Genomic DNA, 12,823 nt, shown 5'->3' with positions numbered 1-12,823 from the left:
ATATCAGCAAACCAAGGTAAGTGAGAGAGTTTAAACAGTTGTTTCTTAGGGAACATGTCGTTGATAGGTGTCATCTCAAGGGAATTAGGGAGGTCTAGTCTTGAAAGATGGTCAGCCACTACGTTCTCTACTTCCTTTTTGTCTCATATTTCTAAATCAAATTCCTAGAGTAATAGGATCCATCTTATCAAGCGGGGCTTATCATTATTCTTAGAAAAAAGGTACTTGAGCACCGCATGATTAGTGTAGATGATGATCTTGGATCTAATCAAGTAGGACTTAAATTTGTCCAAAGTGAACACTACGACTAAGAGTTCTGTTTTCGTATTAGAGTAATTCACTTGGGCAGAATTTAAAATTCTACTTGCATAAGGAATAACATAGAGCTTTTTTCTTTTCTCTAGCCTAACACTGCCCCAATAGCATAGTCAGACGCATCACACATAATTTAAAAAGGTATACTCCAGTCGGGTGGTTGCATGATATGGGCGGTGGTCAACATGCCTTTGAGCTTAGAAAAAGCTTCCTGGTAGTGCTCAGTCCACTCGTATGGTACATCCTTTTGAAATTGATTGCATAAATGATGAGCGAGGTGACTAAAGTCCTTTATAAATTGTTTGTAAAATTCAGCCTGTCCTAAGAAGGATCACATATCTCGTATGCTCTTGGGTGGAGGTAAGTTAGAGAAAAGATTAATTTTAGCCTTATCTACCTCAATTCCCTTAGACGAGATGATATGTACAAGAAGAATTCTCTTATAAACCATGAAATGACACTTCTCTCAATTTAGTACCAAATTCTTTTCCTCACATCGCTTCAGTACATTTTTTAGATTTTTCAAACATTCACTGAAAGATGGACCAAAGACAGAGAAGTCATCCATGAAGACCTTTAAATATTGCCCCACCATGTTTGAGAAAATACTCAACATGCATTGCCAAAAAGTGGCTGGGGCATTACACAATCCGAATGACATCATTCGGTACGTAAAGGTACCATAGAGACATGTAAACGTTGTCTTTTCCTGATCTTTAAGGGCTATCTCTATCTGATTGTAGCTCGAGTATCTGTTACGGAAGTAATAGTAAGAGTGACGAGCTAACCTTTCCAAGATTTGGTCAATGAAGGTCAAAGGGAAGTGGTCCTTTCTTGTAATGGTATTCAATTTCTTATAGTCAATGCACAATCTCCAACCACTAGTAACTCTAGTTGGCAAGAGTTCATTATCAGCATTGGCTACAATGGTGATTTCGGACTTCTGTGGAACCACCTAAGTTGGACTCACCCATTAGCTATCGGATATGGGGTATATAATACCCACATCTAATAACTTAAGTACCTCTGCCATAACCACTTCCTTCATGTTTTGATTTAATCTATGTTGTGGTTGCCGGGAGGTCTTCGCATTATCCTTAAGATGAATACGGTGAGTATAAATCAAAATGTCGATTCCCTTGAGGTTTGCGATCGACCATCTAAGGGCTCCTTTATGCTCGATGAGAGTAGAGATAAGTATACTCTCCTATTCTTGTTCAAGGTGAGAAGAAATCACCACTAGATATGTCTCATCTTGACCTAAATAGACATATTTAAAATCAGTGGGCAAAGGTTTTACGTCAAACTTTAGTGCTTTGAGGCTAGACGGTAGAGGCACTACATCAGTTTGGGGTAATTCTTTAAATTATGGCTTCCACCGATTAACTTCAAATACTAGTGTAGCATCAAGCATAGCATCTATCTCCTTAGTTGTGCCATCATCCAATTTGGGGGAGTGTGCCGAGCACATCTCTAGCGGGTCAGAGGATAAGGTCATCAGAGCTCTATCTTCCAAGAAAGAGTCTATCATATTAATGTCTTAGGTCTCGTCATCATCCTTAACTTGTCTGCTTTTGTTGAAAAAGATATTGAGTTCCAACGTCATATTCCCAAAAGACAAATTCATGACCCCATTCCTGTAGTTGATGATAACATTGGACATAGCAAGGAATGAGCATCCAAGTATGATAAGAATTTAAGTGCTTATACCCACAATGGGCTTAGTATGTGTTGAGGGTCAAATATTACATATTATCCCCCATTTATTACTTGGTTTTATGAACATGATAATGCTTAATGTTCTATTTCAATTATGTTTGTGTTGCAAGGTGAATTTAAGAGCTTGGATTGAAAAGGATGCTAAAAGCATGGATTTAATGCTCAAGAATCACCAAGCAAAGGATGGATCCTAGAAGACCAAAAATGAAGAATTCACATGCCAAAGATCCAAGAAAACCAAGTGAGGAATAAATAGCATTGAAAACTTGAAGTGAAGAATAAGAACCCTAAAAATCTGCTTCCTTCGACTAGTCCCTTGACTAGTTGAAGATTCCTCGACTCGAACTCTAGCGACAAAATCCTTTAAATTCTTATCATCCTCAACCAGTCGATGGTTACCCTTGACCAGTCGAAGGCTATCCTCGACCAGTCAAGGGTTATGCAGATGTTGCGCGGACTGCGTAAATTTGAGGCGGTTTCCAAAATTTTTCAACTCAGTGTGAAAGGAGGTGATGCACAACTATAAATAGAAGTCCCCAAGGCATCCCTAGCCATCTTCTAGGGTTTAAGGAGTGGAGAAAAAGCATGGAGGATCTGTCGTTAAGAGTTTTTCCTCCTCTTCCTTAGTTGTTTTTATACTTTTCTTAAGAGATTTTAGTTCAATTATGTCTATGGTTGGCTAAACCTCTTAGCTAGGGCTAAGAGGTGAAGCTTGTAGCATGATTGAGATGTTTGCTTGGGTTTGATTCATGTTTTGTTGAACCCTCTTGGATTCTAATTTGATTGTTAAGGAATATTTTTAGTTTTTAATTGTTTGTTGTGACAAATTACAATAGATCTGCGATAGCATGAAATATCTTCTTTTCCAGAATTGAGATTGTGAAATGAGGAAATCCTGTTCTTCACCATTGTCCCTTGGGCATGGTAGGATATTGGAATCCTTCATAACCTTCACAATTCTCTTATGATTGGTTGTGGGATTGGTAAATCTTGTTGCTTACCTTGTCTTCTGGGCATGGTTAGGTGATGGAATCACTTTTAAATCCTCACAACTCTCATCCATTGATGATTAGATCCATGGGAAGTTCAAAGATCTGACAAATCTCTTCTTATCAATTGGATATGATAGGATTCTGATTCCAGTTGTGTCCTTGAATCAAGCAAGGTAGCATCCTGAGAACCTAAAAGTGGATCCTTGGCACCCTAGTCCCTTTTAATTGATAGTTTTACCTTATTCACAATTATTCCTCTTATTCTAGATTTCAATTCTCCTAGTTTTGATTCTAGTTAAATTCAGAATACACACAAGTTCAGTGCCTATGGATTCGACCTCGGTCTCATTGAGTTATTACTACATCGCGACCTTACACTTGGGGATGCGAACAAGTTTTTGGCGTCGTTGCCGGGGACCTAATGGTTGCATTTTTCTAAGATTAGCTAGTTTTGGAATTAAGTTAAGATTAGGAGTTTTCTGTTTTTTATTTTAGAAACTAAGTTAGCTTTCTATTTCTGGGTTTAGAAATTTTCTATTTTCTATTTTTAGAAACTTTCTTTTTTGTATTTTTAAAATTATTTATTTATTTATTTTAAGAAACTTTCCTTTTTAGAAACTAGTTTACTTTCCTAATTTGTTTTTAAAAACTAACTCATCTTTCTATTTTTGGTTTTTAGAAACTTTCTAATTTTAGAATTTCTGTTTTTAGAAACTAACATGTTTTGTTTTGTTTTGGAGGATCTTAATTTAGGAAATTCTAATTTGGTAACTTCTTTCTAATTCCCTCTCTCTTTATATTTGTAGATCTCTATTTTCCTTCTTTCTTTTAGGTTTAGGTTAGAGTCTGAAATTGAGGGTTGAGAGTGTTTCATGCCCAAGTGGGTCCGTGATAATACTCAACGTCTTATGAGTGAAAGAGGATTGGTTGAGGGGTTATATATCCATCACAGGATTAGACACCACTCGAGATTAGAGTCAATTGAAGTGATGGCTACCAATTGACTGGTCAATCAACCAGGAAGACAACCTCAACCTTGGGTTGAGGAAGTTCAGGATGAGAATGAGGTGCATCAAGTACCCCGGCCTCATACTTTGCAAGACTATTTACAACCGGTGGGGGTGAGCATGCCCTCATGCATGGTTTTTTCAAAAAATATGGGACATATGGATATTAAGCTAGGGGCGATCCAACTCCTTCCAAAATTCCATTGACTTGAATTTAAAAGTCCATATTTACGCTTAAAAGAGTTTAACGAGATTATAACTACTTTATACTTTCCTAACGTGTCTGAGGACATAGTCAGACTAAAACTCTTTCCCTTTTCTTTGAAGGAGAAAGCTAAGATGTGGTTGCATTCATTACGTCCCCGATCTATTGGCACATGGAATGACATGATAGGGGAGTTCATAAAGAAATTTTTTTCACATCATAAAATGAACACCCTCAGAAAGTTAACCATGAACTTTTCCCAAAAGGAGGATGAAACATTCTTCCAATGTTGGGAGCAGGTCAAGGATCTTGTCAGTTCATGCCCACAACACGGTTTTGAAACGTGGCGCATTACACACTTTTTCTATGATGGTCTGACATCTTCCATGCGCTAATTGGTCGAGACAATGTGTAATGAAGAATTAATGAATAAAAACGTCGATGATGTGTGGGACTACTTGGACAGACTTGCTGAAAACACAAAATCATGGGACACCTCCCCAAAATCAAGCACCACTTCTAGATCCACTCAATCAAAGGAGAGGAGCAGATTATACCTTCTAAAAGAGGATGATGATATCAATGCTAAAGTGTCTAATCTTATAAGGAAATTCGAGGCCATGGAACTAAAGAAAGATAAGGTTAAGGAAACTATTTGCAGTATTTCTGCTTGCAACATTTACACAACTGAAAATTGTCCAACGATACCTACCTTTCAAGAGGTGTCAAATGAGCAATCTAATGCTGTGACCAGTTACTAAAGACCTTTCAATGGACCTACCTCCAATACGTACAATCCTAGTTGGAGAAATCATCCAAACTTCAGTTGGAGGAATGGATAATCTGCTACCCCTCAAGGTTTCTTTAATCAAATTCCAAATCAAGGGAAACCTTAAGAGGATCCAGTTCAAAAACATATTTGAGACTAAGAGCTACTCAACTAGGATATCAGATTAGCATTGGGAACGCTTGTGTCATCTATTCAAAGGATAGAGTCGCACTTAACAATTGGGGGAAAGGGGATACTTCTCGCTCAACCTCTCCCCAATCCTAAACCGCAATATGAGATAAGTGATCCCAGCTCTTCAAATCAGATAGAGCAAGCTAAACCTATCACCACTCTAAGGAGTGGGACGACCATTGACAAAACTATTCCGGTTAGGGTTGAAAAGCCTAAGGACTCAGAAGAGGACAATGATGATAGACCTAGCACTGCTCCATAAGAATTAGAACTGAAACTTCAAGGCAAGCTAATTGCTCCATTCCCCAGTGGTTAGTTGCACTAAAACCTCTCTCTAACTCTCAGGACATTCTAGAGGTGCTGAAACAAGTGAAGGTCAATATCCCTCTACTGGATGCGATTAAATAAATACCTTCATATGCCAAATTTCTGAAAGACTTATGTATGACCAAAAGACGACAAAATATTAAAAAGAAAATATTTTTAATTGAAAAGGTGAGTATCATCCTGAAACAAGATGTACCATAGAAATATAAAGATCCGGGTAGCTTAACCGTCGCTTGTGTAATTGGGAACTATCGGATTGAGCACGCACTTCTTGACTTAGGAGCAAGTGTAAATTTGATTTCTTACTTGGTCTACGAACAACTAGGTTTGGGTGAATTGAAACCCACTCGAACCACATTACAATTTGCCGATCGCTCAGTTTGTGTACTAAGAGGGATAATCAAGGACGTTTTGGTCTAGGTTGATAAATTCTATTACCCGGTAGATTTTATCATCCTGGATACTCAACCTATCATGGACATGATCACTTAAATTCCCATCATTCTTATTCACCCATTCCTTGCCACTTTAAACGCAATCATTAATTATAGGAATGGAATCATGCATATGTCTTTCGGGAATATGACATTGGAGTTGAATATGTTTTTCAACACAGGAAGATAGTTAGAGGATGAAGACGATTCCCACGATATTAACCTGATTGATTCTTTCGTGGAAGATAGAGCGTTTCTGAGCTTATCCTCTGATCCTCTAGAGACGTGCTTGGCCCACTCTCATGATTTTAATGATGGCATGATTAGGGAGATGGGGATCATGCTGGATACCGTGCCGATACTTAAAGTTAATCGGTAGGGGCCACAATTCGAAGAATTACCCCAAATTGATGTAGTGCCTCTACCGTCTAACCTCAAGGCACCGAAGCTTGACCTAAAATCTTTGCCCTCTGATCTGAAATATGCCTATTTAGGTCAAGATGAGACATACCCGGTGGTGATTTCTTCCCACCTTGAGCAAGAATAAGAGAGTATGCTCATCTATACTCTTATTAAGCACAAAGGAGCACTTGGATGGTCGATTATGGACCTCAAGGGAATTGACCCTTTGATTTGTACTTACTGCATTTATCTTTAGGATAATGTGAAGACCTCACGACAATCATAATGTAGACTAAATCCAAACATAAAGGAAGTGGTTAAGGCTGAGGTTCTTAAGCTATTGGATGTAGGTATTATATACCTAATATCCGATAGCCAATGGGTGAGTCCAACTCAGGTGGTTCCTAAGAAGTCTGTAATCACCATCGTAGCCAATGCCAATAATGAACTCGTGCCAACTAGGATCACTACTGGTTAGAGAATGTACATTGACTGTAGGAAGTTGAATATCGTCACGAGGAAAGACCACTTTCCTTTACCCTTTATCGATCAAATTTTGAAAAGGCTAGCAAGTCAATCTTACTATTGCTTCCTCGATGGTTATTCAGGCTACAATTAGATTGAGATAGCTCTTGAAGATCAGGAAAATACCACATTTACATGTCCTTATGACACCTTTGCTTACCGAAGGATGTCATTCGAGCTATGTAATGCCCCCCCACATTTCAGCGATGTATGTTGAGTATTTTTCTGACATGGTGGAGCAATATTTGAGGTCTTCATGGACAACTTCTCGATCTTTAGTCCATCCTTAAAAAATGTGCTGAAGCAATGCGAGGAAAAGAACTTGGTACTAAATTGGGAAAAGTGCCACTTCATGGTTCATAAGGGAATTGTCCTCGGACACATCATCTCGTTCAAGGGAATTGAGGTAAATAAAGCTAAAATTGACGTTATCTCTAACCTACCTCCACCCAAGAACATATGAGACATGCGATCTGTCACACCTCAAACTCGAAAACTGGGCTCATAAAATTTTCGATCGCTGAATCCAGTGTCAACAGCCTCCATAGTACTCCATTCTCGACTTTTAGCGCTCATACACTAGATTCCGATCCTGGGATTCTACAAACAGGATTTTCAACATGAATTTCTTTGTAGATAAGCATAACCATAAGTTTACCCAAATCACAAATGCAACATCATCATCACATATCCACTAAAATAAAAACTTGAGTACAATACATGAAGGGAAATACAAGATAAATGCCAAAAGCTTCAGAAGCTCTGTCGCACACTCCTGTCTTAGCTCGATTACATTTTATCGTCACCTGCACACATCTATCGTACATAAGCATATAGAAAGCTTAGAGGGTGGTATACGTGTGTGCGTAAGATAAGTGCCAAACACACAAATATCAGTGTAAGAGGAATACTGGCAAGGCTATAAGTCATTCAGTATCAGAGTATGCAATATAGATCATAGCGAGCCAAATATCCGATATCAAGGATACAATACAATATGCAATTCTGAAGAGCCATGAAATACCATTAGCCTTATCTAGGCCATATAAATGCAAAAACATAGCAACCTAAATGCCATATACCATGGATATAATGCAATATGCAGATCTTGGCGAGTCCGTAATACCATCAACCTTATTCAGGCTATGTAAAACAGAAGCATAGTAAACCAAATGCGATGTGCTGAGGATGTAAGGCAATATGTGGTGCGAATGAAATGACCAAGCTGGAGTGTGAAGTCGGGATGATAGTACGTAGTATCGCAGGGTATGAGGTCTATACAAGGGACTTCTATCCAAACCAGTCCCATACATAAATTTGGATAGCCAGACTCAATGTGGTAAACTCCTGATCTGAGGTTGATTGTGCGCCCCAACCGAAATCCTGGCCATTGCAAACGTGCACATAATAAATTAGTTGCGCACCACTAGCCCGAGTGGAAATGAATGAATGAATGAATGAATGGGTAAAATATTGAGTATGCAACTCCTACTCAATAAGTCCACGTATAAGTACCGTACATCTCTGGGATTATCACCGGGGTCTAGTACACTCTACGTCAGCTTGTCGCCCCATCAAGTACACAACTGGGTAAGTGGAAGAGACCTCACTATCCGCCTACCAATATCGGCTCGGCTCATGATAGTAGACCCATTTATAAGCTGATCAGACTCAACCTAATATTACCTACTCCCTCAGGTGGGTAAGGCCATACCCCCTCCCAACCAACTATGACACAGTGAGAGACACGGCCTACTGATATACGGCCTCATAAGCTCATATATATATATATATATATATAATATATATATATATCCACTTAGTGTAGATGTTGGGGCATCCCCTGGCCTCGGGGGTTTAAGAATTTTCACCCATGGACATCTATCGTGCCCGTATAATAGAACCAAATATTTTCGATGTGCCATCTGGCCATCCACGACATGCCTGTGGAGGCCATGGCCCTGATGTCACTAGGGCGTACAGTGGTCATATCATAAAATACGAGATGCATAAATCATACCATTCAGTCATGCATCACACCTACGCATACGCATGCTCATGTGGGGCAACTCCGTCTCTCAGGGAGTCCCATAAATAATTAGCCCAATGGCACATGCTATGCTCAATCACTCCTCATAACAAGCATGCCGATGATGCGTATGGGCATGTATCATGAAGTATACCAAGCATGATTATAATCACATACATCATAGTAGGTTGATATAAGACGGCCCAAGGCCCGCATAGGTGAATGGGTTGTGTGCAATAATTGGGTGGTGTACGATAATTGCCTACACATGGTGGGCCTCACACATACAATGGGCCTCACGCATATAATGGTCCTCATACATATGATGGGCCTCTTACATCACAATTAGGTCTCATACAATCACAATGAGCCTTATACAATCACAATGGGCCTCATATAATCACAATGGGCATCATGTAATCACACAATGGGCCTCATATAAACATAATGAGCCTCATGTAATCACACAATAGGCCTCATATAATCACAATGTGCCTTGTACCATCATAATGGATCTCATACAATCACAATTAACCTTATAATGACCTTATATAATCATAATGTTGTACTAACACATACTCAGTGCGTATACTAACATAATCGTAATCAATAATCAGCCTACATATGGCGGGGTCCATAGAAGGAGAGAAGATTTAATTCACATCATAGGGATCGGTCCTCAACAGTAGATATACCAAATCTACTACCACAGATTCTTCTACCTATGGCCAAAGGTGATGATGCATCCTCCTCATAACACGGATGGGTCTAGATGGCTTACTCATGGGCCTACGAGTGGGCTTCTAGGTTTGGGTACGTCTACTAGCATTAATGGGGACCCAAAGAATTGGGATAACACAATAAGGCGAGATGGATCATACTAATAATAATAGGGCCCATCAATCTGGGTTAGCCCACTAAGGGGAAATGAGAATGAGCCTAATGCAATCACAATGGGCCTCATACCATTTTCAATGGCTTGTATCATGATGTTATACTAACATGTACTCATAGTCGGCATTGATAATCGGCCTATACATAAGGCAGGGTCTATAGATGGACAACAGATCTATAACATGAGGGCCAATCCTTAACTGTGGATATGCCAAATCTAGTAGCATGGATCCTTCTGTCTACGATGATGATGAACTTTCCTCATATCAAGGTTGGGCCTAGGTGGCCTATCTATGATCCTAAGGATCCGGAACGAGCTTCCTTCACCATACTATCATATGGCCTGCTAGATGCCTTAGGGGGCAAAATAAGTCCTAGATGGACTCCAAGATTAAAAACAACCCTACTAGCAACCAATGAGGGCTCAACATTTTGGGTTATCCCAATACGAATAGATGGACCATGCAAACATCATTGGGACCCAATGATTTGGGTTGACCTAGAATGATGATAATGGGCCTGACATAGGCCTAAGGGAATGTCATCATTGCCCATCAATGTTGACATTTAATCAACATTGCTCCCAAGGAGTGGCCCACATAGAGCCAAACATATAGAGGGCCCATGGCCTCACACAAGGGCCTCATATACATCATGATGGGCCACACTCACGGGCCACATATGCATCACATTGGGCCTCACTCATGGGCCACATATACATTACATTGGGCCTCGCCATATGGGGCCACAAATACATCACATTGGGCCACATCCATGGACCTTAAATACATCACAATGGGCCTCATATATGGGCCACAAATACATCACAATGGGCCTGTCCCATGGACCTTAAATACATCAGAATGGGCCACGCAGTAGGGCCTAATGTACTACAGTGGGATTCATACACAATAGGTGGGCCTCACAAGATGGATAGTTAATACATGCATCACTGCGAGTCCCACACTTACACACATACACAGTGGGCCTCATACACAACAGATGGGCCTCACATACTACAGTGGGCTTCACACATAATAGGTGGGCCTCACACATACATAATGGGCCTCATATATATTGAAATGGGCCTGCCAACGGCCTGGACTGTGTACATACAAAACATACATCAAAGGTGGGCCTGCTGCTGTAGGATAGACAGGCAGGCCCTGCTACTTACAGATGGATGGTGTTGATAAAACACATATACCATAGGGTTGATGTGATGGACGACTGGAAGAACACATACATCTAGGGGTCCATGTCCAGCTGGACGGTGGAGACCCCACACGTGCAGGGTGGGTCCCACCATCCCAAGGACAAACGGATGACATGTATGAAACACATACAAAGAGGTGGGTCTCACTGTCCACATGTGGACAGTGTGGACAGACACATACATCACATGGGGCCCCACCATCCCAAACATCTGGACAGCAGGGATAAAACACATATCTTAAGGTGGGCGCCACCCCCACATGTGCAGCACATGTGGGGTGGGTCCCACGTCAAAACAGATGGATGGCCTAAATATAAACACATACATTGAGGTGGTCCCACCGTCCAAAGGGTTGGACGATGTGGGTTATAGAACACATACATCAAGGTGGGCCCTACCCCCACATGTGCAACACGTGTAGGGTGGGCCCCACATCTAAGGAAAAATCGATGGATGGCTTATATACACACACACACACACACACACACACACACACACACACATACAGGAGGTTGGGCTCCCACCAATCACCGTCCAGTATGGATGGTGAAATATACAACATATACATCTGGTGGGCCCCACCTCTACATGTGCACCATGTGTGGGGTGGGTCCCACAATGGACGGGCAGCGTGGGTTAAAACCCATACATCATGGTGAAATCCCATTAAATGGATAGTTGGATATAACGCATACCTCCTGATCAGGCCCACAGAACTTGTTAACGTCTACATAGCAGCTATGTTGTTGGACTGCTGGGTCATTGGCCCAGCGTCCAGCAGATGGACGGTGCAGATAAAATACATGCATCACATGTGGGTCCCACGTGGACGTGGCCCACCTGATTTGGATCAATATGATATTAGTGTTTCCCTTTCGTCTGGGGCAGTCCAAAATGGACAACAAGGTAGCCTCAGACATGGTAGCGAGGTGGGCCCACTTGAACAATGGTGTAGTCCACGTGGTGGACGACATGGATAAAAAAATATACATCATGGTGGGCCACAAAATGGGAAAGAGAGATAGAGAGAGAGAGAGACGTGAGGTGGGGGAGCTCCGCCATTATGAGCTCCCCTAGATGGGCCATATACAACACATACAATAAGATGGGTCCCAAATCATGTGGGCCTTATAACAAAATCACGATATAGTACTATGAACACCCACTGATTATCTTCTTCTTTAGCTCATTGGACTCCTTAGCTCCTAAGCTTCTTCTTTAAGGGTGGATGATGAAGTTTGAAGGGTTGGATGGTGAGATGAGGGGGTAGGAAGTGGGCCCCATTGGCTTTTCTCTCCTTAGAGTTTTTCTCTCATGGAAGCTTGGAAATGTAGGAGAATGAGATGGGATGGAGTGATGGATGGGAGAGAGGGATGGTGGTGTAAGAGAGAGATGGGTGTGTGTGTAAGAAAGGGATGGGTGAGTGTAAGAAAGGGATGGGTGAAGTGAGAGAGAGTTGACTTTGGGGATGTGTAAGAGAGGGATGGGTTGTGTACTTGACTAGTGATTGATTGATTGATGTGATGGATGGCAGAGATTCTCTTGGGATTCGCAATGCGGTACGTTTTTCTCAAAATAACGTGGGCCTACAACTCCTGGCCTAGGTATCGCATCGATGTGCAAGTCATGGTGTTGGAACTGCGGTGATGGCGTGGTCACTAGGGTATAAGTCTCGGGTCGAGTCGAGTCAGATCTATGGAATGCGACTTAAGATCACGCGTAAATGCTATCTACAGATTGTAGGTTGCCAGAATTCGACGAGGAGGATCGCAAAAGCCTAGGGAACGGTACAAACTA

General features: G+C 41.2%; 1 non-coding gene across 1 annotated transcript; it reads right to left on the bottom strand.

The window, feature by feature from the left end:
• Nucleotides 1-4,468: 4,468 nt before the first annotated feature.
• Nucleotides 4,469-4,575, bottom strand: LOC131254604 (small nucleolar RNA R71). The gene has a single exon (XR_009175723.1). It is a non-coding gene; the product is annotated as a small nucleolar RNA R71 (small nucleolar RNA).
• Nucleotides 4,576-12,823: the final 8,248 nt, after the last annotated feature.

This window comes from Magnolia sinica, chromosome 8 (genome assembly GCF_029962835.1).
Source record: "Magnolia sinica isolate HGM2019 chromosome 8, MsV1, whole genome shotgun sequence".
In the NCBI taxonomy this organism is placed as follows: Eukaryota; Viridiplantae; Streptophyta; class Magnoliopsida; order Magnoliales; family Magnoliaceae; genus Magnolia; species Magnolia sinica.
This window is presented reverse-complemented; position numbering and strand designations above follow the sequence as displayed.